The following is a 12215-nucleotide window of genomic DNA, read 5'->3' as shown; positions in this document are numbered from 1 at the left end:
AGGACACCAGAGCGCCATCCTCAGGACTGTCAGTGACTGTAACCCCCTGACCCAGCACACAGCGGAGGTGACAGAGGACACCAGAGCGCCATCCTCAGGACTGTCAGTGACTGTAACCCCCTGACCCAGCACACAGCGGGGGGGACAGAGGACACCAGAGCGCCATCCTCAGGACTGTCAGTGACTGTAACCCCCTGACCCAGCACACAGCGGGGGGGACAGAGGACACCAGAGCGCCATCCTCAGGACTGTCAGTGACTGTAACCCCCTGACCCAGCACACAGCGGAGGTGACAGAGGACACCAGAGCGCCATCCTCAGGACTGTCAGTGACTGTAACCCCCTGACCCAGCACACAGCGGAGGTGACAGTGGACACCAGAGCGCCATCCTCAGGACTGTCAGTGACTGTAACCCCCTGACCCAGCACACAGCGGAGGTGACAGAGGACACCAGAGCGCCATCCTCAGGACTGTCAGTGACTGTAACCCCCTGACCCAGCACACAGCGGAGGGGACAGAGGACACCAGAGCGCCATCCTCAGGACTGTCAGTGACTGTAACCCCCTGACCCAGCACACAGCGGGGGTGACAGAGGACACCAGAGCGCCATCCTCAGGACTGTCAGTGACTGTAACCCCCTGACCCAGCACACAGCGGAGGTGACAGAGGACACCAGAGCGCCATCCTCAGGACTGTCAGTGACTGTAACCCCCTGACCCAGCACACAGCGGGGGTGACAGAGGACACCAGAGCGCCATCCTCAGGACTGTCAGTGACTGTAACCCCCTGACCCAGCACACAGCGGAGGTGACAGAGGACACCAGAGCGCCATCCTCAGGACTGTCAGTGACTGTAACCCCCTGACCCAGCACACAGCGGAGGTGACAGAGGACACCAGAGCGCCATCCTCAGGACTGTCAGTGACTGTAACCCCCTGACCCAGCACACAGCGGGGGTGACAGAGGACACCAGAGCGCCATCCTCAGGACTGTCAGTGACTGTAAACCCCTGACCCAGCACACAGCGGAGGTGACAGAGGACACCAGAGCGCCATCCTCAGGACTGTCAGTGACTGTAACCCCCTGACCCAGCACACAGCGGGGGTGACAGAGGACACCAGAGCGCCATCCTCAGGACTGTCAGTGACTGTAACCCCCTGACCCAGCACACAGCGGGGGGGACAGAGGACACCAGAGCGCCATCCTCAGGACTGTCAGTGACTGTAACCTCCTGACCCAGCACACAGCGGGGGTGACAGAGGACACCAGAGCGCCATCCTCAGGACTGTCAGTGACTGTAACCCCCTGACCCAGCACACAGCGGAGGTGACAGAGGACACCAGAGCGCCATCCTCAGGACTGTCAGTGACTGTAACCCCTGACCCAGCACACAGCGGAGGTGACAGAGGACACCAGAGCGCCATCCTCAGGACTGTCAGTGACTGTAACCCCCTGACCCAGCACACAGCGGGGGTGACAGAGGACACCAGAGCGCCATCCTCAGGACTGTCAGTGACTGTAACCCCTGACCCAGCACACAGCGGGGGTGACAGAGGACACCAGAGCGCCATCCTCAGGACTGTCAGTGACTGTAACCCCCTGACCCAGCACACAGCGGAGGTGACAGAGGACACCAGAGCGCCATCCTCAGGACTGTCAGTGACTGTAACCCCCTGACCCAGCACACAGCGGGGGTGACAGAGGACACCAGAGCGCCATCCTCAGGACTGTCAGTGACTGTAACCCCCTGACCCAGCACACAGCGGAGGTGACAGAGGACACCAGAGCGCCATCCTCAGGACTGTCAGTGACTGTAACCCCTGACCCAGCACACAGCGGAGGTGACAGAGGACACCAGAGCGCCATCCTCAGGACTGTCAGTGACTGTAACCCCCTGACCCAGCACACAGCGGGGGTGACAGAGGACACCAGAGCGCCATCCTCAGGACTGTCAGTGACTGTAACCTCCTGACCCAGCACACAGCGGAGGTGACAGAGGACACCAGAGCGCCATCCTCAGGACTGTCAGTGACTGTAACCCCCTGACCCAGCACACAGCGGGGGTGACAGAGGACACCAGAGCGCCATCCTCAGGACTGTCAGTGACTGTAACCCCCTGACCCAGCACACAGCGGGGGGGACAGAGGACACCAGAGCGCCATCCTCAGGACTGTCAGTGACTGTAACCCCCTGACCCAGCACACAGCGGGGGTGACAGAGGACACCAGAGCGCCATCCTCAGGACTGTCAGTGACTGTAACCCCCTGACCCAGCACACAGCGGGGGTGACAGAGGACACCAGAGCGCCATCCTCAGGACTGTCAGTGACTGTAACCCCCTGACCCAGCACACAGCGGGGGTGACAGAGGACACCAGAGCGCCATCCTCAGGACTGTCAGTGACTGTAACCCCTGACCCAGCACACAGCGGAGGTGACAGAGGACACCAGAGCGCCATCCTCAGGACTGTCAGTGACTGTAACCCCCTGACCCAGCACACAGCGGGGGTGACAGAGGACACCAGAGCGCCATCCTCAGGACTGTCAGTGACTGTAACCCCCTGACCCAGCACACAGCGGGGGTGACAGAGGACACCAGAGCGCCATCCTCAGGACTGTCAGTGACTGTAACCCCCTGACCCAGCACACAGCGGAGGTGACAGAGGACACCAGAGCGCCATCCTCAGGACTGTCAGTGACTGTAACCCCCTGACCCAGCACACAGCGGGGGGGACAGAGGACACCAGAGCGCCATCCTCAGGACTGTCAGTGACTGTAACCTCCTGACCCAGCACACAGCGGAGGTGACAGAGGACACCAGAGCGCCATCCTCAGGACTGTCAGTGACTGTAACCCCCTGACCCAGCACACAGCGGGGGGGACAGAGGACACCAGAGCGCCATCCTCAGGACTGTCAGTGACTGTAACCTCCTGACCCAGCACACAGCGGAGGTGACAGAGGACACCAGAGCGCCATCCTCAGGACTGTCAGTGACTGTAACCCCCTGACCCAGCACACAGCGGAGGTGACAGAGGACACCAGAGCGCCATCCTCAGGACTGTCAGTGACTGTAACCCCCTGACCCAGCACACAGCGGGGGTGACAGAGGACACCAGAGCGCCATCCTCAGGACTGTCAGTGACTGTAACCTCTGACCCAGCACACAGCGGGGGTGACAGAGGACACCAGAGCGCCATCCTCAGGACTGTCAGTGACTGTAACCCCGTGACCCAGCACACAGCGGGGGTGACAGAGGACACCAGAGCGCCATCCTCAGGACTGTCAGTGACTGTAACCCCCTGACCCAGCACACAGCGGGGGTGACAGAGGACACCAGAGCGCCATCCTCAGGACTGTCAGTGACTGTAACCCCTGACCCAGCACACAGCGGGGGTGACAGAGGACACCAGAGCGCCATCCTCAGGACTGTCAGTGACTGTAACCCCCTGACCCAGCACACAGCGGAGGTGACAGAGGACACCAGAGCGCCATCCTCAGGACTGTCAGTGACTGTAACCCCCTGACCCAGCACACAGCGGAGGTGACAGTGGACACCAGAGCGCCATCCTCAGGACTGTCAGTGACTGTAACCCCCTGACCCAGCACACAGCGGAGGTGACAGAGGACACCAGAGCGCCATCCTCAGGACTGTCAGTGACTGTAACCCCCTGACCCAGCACACAGCGGAGGTGACAGAGGACACCAGAGCGCCATCCTCAGGACTGTCAGTGACTGTAACCCCCTGACCCAGCACACAGCGGGGGTGACAGAGGACACCAGAGCGCCATCCTCAGGACTGTCAGTGACTGTAACCCCCTGACCCAGCACACAGCGGAGGTGACAGAGGACACCAGAGCGCCATCCTCAGGACTGTCAGTGACTGTAACCCCCTGACCCAGCACACAGCGGAGGTGACAGAGGACACCAGAGCGCCATCCTCAGGACTGTCAGTGACTGTAACCCCCTGACCCAGCACACAGCGGGGGTGACAGAGGACACCAGAGCGCCATCCTCAGGACTGTCAGTGACTGTAAACCCCTGACCCAGCACACAGCGGAGGTGACAGAGGACACCAGAGCGCCATCCTCAGGACTGTCAGTGACTGTAACCCCCTGACCCAGCACACAGCGGGGGTGACAGAGGACACCAGAGCGCCATCCTCAGGACTGTCAGTGACTGTAACCCCTGACCCAGCACACAGCGGGGGTGACAGAGGACACCAGAGCGCCATCCTCAGGACTGTCAGTGACTGTAAACCCCTGACCCAGCACACAGCGGAGGTGACAGAGGACACCAGAGCGCCATCCTCAGGACTGTCAGTGACTGTAACCCCCTGACCCAGCACACAGCGGAGGTGACAGAGGACACCAGAGCGCCATCCTCAGGACTGTCAGTGACTGTAACCCCCTGACCCAGCACACAGCGGAGGTGACAGAGGACACCAGAGCGCCATCCTCAGGACTGTCAGTGACTGTAACCCCCTGACCCAGCACACAGCGGGGGTGACAGAGGACACCAGAGCGCCATCCTCAGGGCTGCACAATTTTACCACTTGGCATTTTTTGTTTTTGACTTTTCGCCTTCCAATCTCCAGAACCTTTTTATGTTTCCACTCTCAGAGCCATATGAAGGGTTAATTGTTCTCCGTAATGGCGGCATTTATTATTCTGTACAATGTCCTCGGAAGCTTGAGATAATCCAGAATGGGGGAAAGTGAAGTAAAACTGACTCACGGACTTGGCTTTACGGCTTTCCGTAGCAGCCAGAATGACCCGTCTATGGTCGGTACAATTCCAGGGACAACAATGTCAGGCGGAGAAGCAGCTTTATAAGCCAAAGCCAGGAGTGAATTGAGCAAAAGGGAGACGTGAAAGAACGTCCCTTACATTTCTTATTCCTTGTGTAGACATTCTTGACTTTGGCTCAAAAAAAAAAAAACGCAACAAAAAAAGCTGTGTGTCCGCAACGTGGAGCCTGATATGGTTTTTTTTTTTACATTTTACCCCCTTAACAAATCAAAACTGCAAAAAAGAAAGCTTCGGTAGTGCAGCTCATCCAGGATGGCACACCAGGAGACTTGGAGGGGGCTGTAGGAGGGCAACAACCCAGCAGCAGGACCGCTACCTCCGCCTTTGTGCAAGGAGGAACAGGAGGAGCACTGCCAGAGCCGAGCAGGCCACAAATGTGTCTGTGTCTGCACAAACGGCTAGAAACCGACTCCATGAGGATGGTATGAGGGCCCGACATCCACAAATGGGGGTTGTGCTCACAGCCCAACACCGTGCAGGACGCTTGGTATTTGCCACAGAACATCAGGATTGGCCACTGGTGCCCTGAGCTCTTCACAGATGAAAGCAGGTTCACACTGAGCACATGTGACAGAGTCTGGAGACGCCATGGAGAGAGATCTGCTGCCTGCAACATCCTTCAGCATGATCGGCAGTGGCTCAGTAATGGTGTGGGGCCGCACAGCCCTCCATGTGCTCACCAGAGGTAGCCTGACTGACATTGTAACACTCAGGAGGACCAGGGCTGGTATCACGGGTGCACAAAATCTCCGTTTTGATGTCCCCGACTACCCATCCCCACGTGATATCTGACAATGACAACAGACAACCAGGTTTCGGGGGTAGCCGTTGCTCTTTTACTACCAGGACAAAGTAATACAAATGTACATATAGAGTAATTCTTCACATACAATACAGCGATCTTTGTAGGTAGTGTCCAATTAAGCAGGTGATAGAGCTTGGAGCCGGAATGCTTTGGATAGTTTAATTAGTAGTTGTTTGGGTAGTTAAACTTGTATATACTTGTAAAGATGGCCTGTATCCAGGGGGTTAGTCCTCAACAAACTGGGTACACGTATGTAGGGGAGTAACTAGAAGTGCCAGCAGCGGGACACCCTCAATTTCTGCCAGACTAGCTATGGGCTTCTTAAATATAGATTTGTCCCAAGGACTTACTTGAATAGAGAGATACGTGTAGAAGTCCCAGATGTATGGATAACCAGGTCCGTCAACTTTAGTGCTTGTAGGCTTGGAGTTTCAGAGGGAAACACTCTTTGAGGAGGATCTTGAGTACAGAAGAAAAGACATCTCTGCTTGGAGTGCCCTGAGACTTGGCTGCCATTTTCAGCTCTCCATGTGCTGCTAGCTCCACACAAAGGACCAAGACAAAAGGTCCCCAACCTCCCTAGAGGGGGCTGTAACTCCTCCTCCTCCAAGCCAGTCAAGGGAGCTTGATTGGTCCTGAAGGTCACCTGATCATAATGGACACTCCTTCACACTGGCAACTCAAATTACAATGGCAAAGTATAGGCAGGTGTAGTTCACAAAAAAATCCACAAGATGGCGCATTAATAGACCCCCCCTGGGTGCTGGCTCGGGTAAAATAGAAACACTGGTAAATATATAGAAGGAATGAAGGGGGAGGAAACTCTTTACCTTATATGCAAATGTCCATACCATCTCGGTCTGCAAGGACTATTAAAGGGAATTGGACAAGCAGTACCGGGACATTACAACATTAGGTACCGAGATGAGATCCTCAGACCTCTTGTGAGACCATATGCTGGTGCGGTTGGCCCTGGGTTCCTCCTAATGCAGGACAATGCCAGACCTCATGTGGCCAGAGTGTGTCAGCAGGTCCTACAAGATGAAGGCATTGAAGCTATGGAATGGCCTGCCTGTTCCCCAGACCTGAATCCAATTGAGCACATCTGCAACATCATGTCTCGCTCCATCCACCGTCATGTTGCATCACAGACTGTCCAGGAGTTGGCAGATGCTTTAGTCCAGGTCTGGGAGGAGATCCCTCAGGAGACCATCCACAACCTCATCAGGAGCATGTCCAGGTGTTGTAGGGAGGTCATACAGACACGTGGAGGTCACACACACTACTCAGCCTCATCAGGAGCATGTCCAGGTGTTGTAGGGAGGTCATACAGACACGTGGAGGTCACACACTACTCAGCCTCATCAGGAGCATGTCCAGGTGTTGTAGGGAGGTCATACAGACACGTGGAGGTCACACACACTGCTCAGCCTCATCAGGAGCATGTCCAGGTGTTGTAGGGAGGTCATACAGGCCCGTGGAGGCCGCACACACTACTCAGCCTCATCAGGAGCATGCGCAGGTGTTGTAGGGAGGTCATACAGACACGTGGAGGTCAGACACTACTCAGCCTCATCAGGAGCATGTCCAGGTGTTATAGGGAGGTCATACAGGCCCGTGGAGGCCGCACACACTACTCAGCCTCATCAGGAGCATGCGCAGGTGTTGTAGGGAGGTCATACAGACACGTGGAGGTCAGACACTACTCAGCCTCATCAGGAGCATGTCCAGGTGTTATAGGGAGGTCATACAGACAGGTGGAGGTCACACACACTACTCAGCCTCATCAGGAGCATGTCCAGGTGTTGTAGGGAGGTCATACAGGCCCGGGGAGGTCACACACATTACTCAGCCTCATCAGGAGCATGTCCAGGTGTTGTAGGGAGGTCATACAGGCCCGTGGAGGTCACACACACTACTCAGCCTCATCAGGAGCATGTCCAGGTGTTGTAGGGAGGTCATACAGGCCCATGGAGGCCGCACACACTACTCAGCCTCATCAGGAGCGTGTCCAGGTGTTGTAGGGAGGTCATACAGGCCTGTGGAGGCCGCACACACTACTCAGCCTCATCAGGAGCATGTCCAGGTGTTGTAGGGAGGTCATACAGACACGTGGAGGTCACACACACTACTCAGCCTCATCAGGAGCATGTCCAGGTGCTGTAGGGAGGTCATACAGACACGTGGAGGTCACACACACTACTCAGCCTCATCAGGAGCATGTCCAAGTGTTGTAGCGAGGTGATACAGGCCCGTGGAGGCCGCACACACTACTCAGCCTCATCAGGAGCATGCCCAGGTGCTGTAGGGAGGTCATACAGGCCTGGGGAGGCCGCACACACTACTCAGCCTCATCAGGAGCATGTCCAGGTGTTGTAGGGAGGTCATACAGGCACGTGGAGGTCACACACACTACTCAGCCTCATCAGGAGCATGTCCAGGTGTTGTAGGGAGGTCATACAGGCCCGTGGAGGCCGCACACACTACTCAGCCTCATCAGGAGCATGCCCAGGTGCTGTAGGGAGGTCATACAGGCCTGGGGAGGCCGCACACACTACTCAGCCTCATCAGGAGCATGTCCAGGTGTTGTAGGGAGGTCATACAGGCACGTGGAGGTCACACACACTACTCAGCCTCATCAGGAACATGTCCAGGTGTTGTAGGGAGGTCATACAGACACGTGGAGGTCACACACACTACTCAGCCCCATCAGGAGCATGCCCAGGTGTTGTAGGGAGGTCATACAGACACGTGGAGGTCACACACATTACTCAGCCTAATCAGGAGCATGTCCAGGTGTTGTAGGGAGGTCATACAGGCCCGGGGAGGTCACACACATTACTCAGCCTCATCAGGAGCATGTCCAGGTGTTGTAGGGAGGTCATACAGTCCCGTGGAGGTCACACATACTACTCAGCCTCATCAGGAGCATGTCCAGGTGTTGTAGGGAGGTCATACAGACACGTGGAGGTCACACACACTACTCAGCCCCATCAGGAGCATGCCCAGGTGTTATAGGGAGGTCATACAGGCACGTGGAGGTCACACACACTACTCAGCCTCATCAGGAGCATGTCCAGGTGTTGTAGCGAGGTCATACAGGCACGTGGAGGTCACACACACTACTCAGCCTCATCAGGAGCATGTCCAGGTGTTGTAGGGAGGTCATACAGGCCTGTGGAGGCCGCACACACTACTCAGCCTCATCAGGAGCATGTCCAGGTGTTGTAGGGAGGTCATACAGACACGTGGAGGTCACACACACTACTCAGCCTCATCAGGAGCATGTCCAGGTGCTGTAGGGAGGTCATACAGACACGTGGAGGTCACACACACTACTCAGCCTCATCAGGAGCATGTCCAAGTGTTGTAGCGAGGTGATACAGGCCCGTGGAGGCCGCACACACTACTCAGCCTCATCAGGAGCATGCCCAGGTGCTGTAGGGAGGTCATACAGGCCTGGGGAGGCCGCACACACTACTCAGCCTCATCAGGAGCATGTCCAGGTGTTGTAGGGAGGTCATACAGGCACGTGGAGGTCACACACACTACTCAGCCTCATCAGGAGCATGTCCAGGTGTTGTAGGGAGGTCATACAGGCCCGTGGAGGCCGCACACACTACTCAGCCTCATCAGGAGCATGCCCAGGTGCTGTAGGGAGGTCATACAGGCCTGGGGAGGCCGCACACACTACTCAGCCTCATCAGGAGCATGTCCAGGTGTTGTAGGGAGGTCATACAGGCACGTGGAGGTCACACACACTACTCAGCCTCATCAGGAACATGTCCAGGTGTTGTAGGGAGGTCATACAGACACGTGGAGGTCACACACACTACTCAGCCCCATCAGGAGCATGCCCAGGTGTTGTAGGGAGGTCATACAGACACGTGGAGGTCACACACATTACTCAGCCTAATCAGGAGCATGTCCAGGTGTTGTAGGGAGGTCATACAGGCCCGGGGAGGTCACACACATTACTCAGCCTCATCAGGAGCATGTCCAGGTGTTGTAGGGAGGTCATACAGTCCCGTGGAGGTCACACATACTACTCAGCCTCATCAGGAGCATGTCCAGGTGTTGTAGGGAGGTCATACAGACACGTGGAGGTCACACACACTACTCAGCCCCATCAGGAGCATGCCCAGGTGTTATAGGGAGGTCATACAGGCACGTGGAGGTCACACACACTACTCAGCCTCATCAGGAGCATGTCCAGGTGTTGTAGCGAGGTCATACAGGCACGTGGAGGTCACACACACTACTCAGCCTCATCAGGAGCATGTCCAGGTGTTGTAGGGAGGTCATACAGGCACGTGGAGGTCACACACACTACTCAGCCTCATCAGGAGCATGTCCAGGTGTTGTAGGGAGGTCATACAGACACGTGGAGGTCACACACTACTCAGCCTCATCAGGAGCATGTCCAAGTGTTGTAGCGAGGTCATACAGGCACGTGGAGGTCACACACACTACTCAGCCTCATCAGGAGCATGCCCAGGTGTTGTAGGGAGGTCATACAGGCCCGTGGAGGTCACACACGCTACTCAGCCTCATCAGGAGCATGTCCAGGTGTTGTAGGGAGGTCATACAGACACGTGGAGGTCAGACACTACTCAGCCTCATCAGGAGCATGTCCAGGTGTTATAGGGAGGTCATACAGACACGTGGAGGTCACACACACTACTCAGCCTCATCAGGAGCATGTCCAGGTGTTGTAGGGAGGTCATACAGGCCCGGGGAGGTCACACACATTACTCAGCCTCATCAGGAGCATGTCCAGGTGTTGTAGGGAGGTCATACAGGCCCGTGGAGGTCACACACACTACTCAGCCTCATCAGGAGCATGTCCAGGTGTTGCAGGGAGGTCATACAGGCCCGTGGAGGCTGCACACACTACTCAGCCTCATCAGGAGCGTGTCCAGGTGTTGTAGGGAGGTCATACAGACATGTGGAGGTCACACACATTACTCAGCCTCATCAGGAGCATGTCCAGGTGTTGTAGGGAGGTCATACAGGCACGTGGACGTCACACACACTACTCAGCCTCATCAGGAGCATGCCCAGGTGCTGTAGGGAGGTCATACAGGCCTGGGGAGGCCGCACACACTACTCAGCCTCACCAGGAGCATGTCCAGGTGTTGTAGGGAGGTCATACAGACACGTGGAGGTCACACACACTACTCAGCCTCATCAGGAGCATGCCCAGGTGTTGTAGGGAGGTCATACAGGCCCGTGGAGGCCGCACACACTACTCAGCCTCACCAGGAGCATGTCCAGGTGTTGTAGGGAGGTCATACAGGCCCGGGGAGGTCACACACATTACTCAGCCTCATCAGGAGCATGTCCAGGTGTTGTAGGGAGGTCATACAGGCACGTGGAGGTCACACACACTACTCAGCCTCATCAGGAGCATGCCCAGGTGTTGTAGGGAGGTCATACAGACACGTGGAGGTCACACACACTACTCAGCCTCATCAGGAGCATGCCCAGGTGTTGTAGGGAGGTCATACAGACACGTGGAGGTCACACACACTACTCAGCCTCATCAGGAGCATGTCCAGGTGTTGTAGGGAGGTCATACAGACACGTGGAGGTCACACACACTACTCAGCCTCATCAGGAGCATGTCCAGGTGTTGTAGGGAGGTCATACAGGCCCATGGAGGTCACACACACTACTCAGCCTCATCAGGAGCATGTCCAGGTGTTGTAGGGAGGTCATACAGGCCCGTGGAGGTCACACACACTACTCAGCCTCATCAGGAGCATGTCCAGGTGTTGTAGGGAGGTCATACAGACACGTGGAGGTCACACACACTACTCAGCCTCATCAGGAGCATGTCCAGGTGTTGTAGGGAGGTCATACAGGCCCGTGGAGGCCACACACACTACTCAGCCTCATACTGACAGGTTTTATGGACATTACATCACAGTTGGATCAGCCTGTAGTGGGCTTTTCCACTTTAATTTTTTGGGGGACTCCAAATCCAGGTCTCCATTGGGTAATAAATGTGATTTCCATGGATGATTTTGTCCTTTTGGAGTAGAGGATATAGACAAGTCACTGTGAGCGGGCTAGATACTACTGCAGTTCAGGACCTGACCACTAGGGGGCAACAAGGTCCTGAGCAATAATCCTATCCTTCATACTATACTTACTACAAGAAAAAAATCTATTGGTCGAAGGAACGTCGGTGTATTTTTATAGAAAGAGAGAACTCAAGTTTACTCCTTATTTTGAACAGGAAGATAACCTGGTGCTTTGTCATGATGTCCCTGGATGGAGGACTGCTTTTGGTAGACAGTACGAAGCAGATGCATGGAGGCTCCTCATTGACTCCTCCAAAAGAAGCTTCTCAATAATGGCAACCAATAGTCTTCTGTTCCTGTTGCCTTAAAGAAAGTTCTGAAAATCTTCAACTAATCCTAGACGAGATAAAGTATCCAGAACATGAATGGATGCTCTGTGGAGATTTAAAGGATTCTACCATTAAACTACCTTTTTTTTCTAATGAACACATTGGAATAGCCTTAAGAAAGGCTATTCGTCTCCTACCTTTAGACGTGGTCTCCGCCGCGCCGTTCCGTAGAAATACTGGTTTTAA

The sequence above is a fragment of the Leptodactylus fuscus genome, chromosome 10, assembly GCF_031893055.1.
Source record: "Leptodactylus fuscus isolate aLepFus1 chromosome 10, aLepFus1.hap2, whole genome shotgun sequence".
Taxonomy (NCBI): domain Eukaryota; kingdom Metazoa; phylum Chordata; class Amphibia; order Anura; family Leptodactylidae; genus Leptodactylus; species Leptodactylus fuscus.
This window is presented reverse-complemented; position numbering follows the sequence as displayed.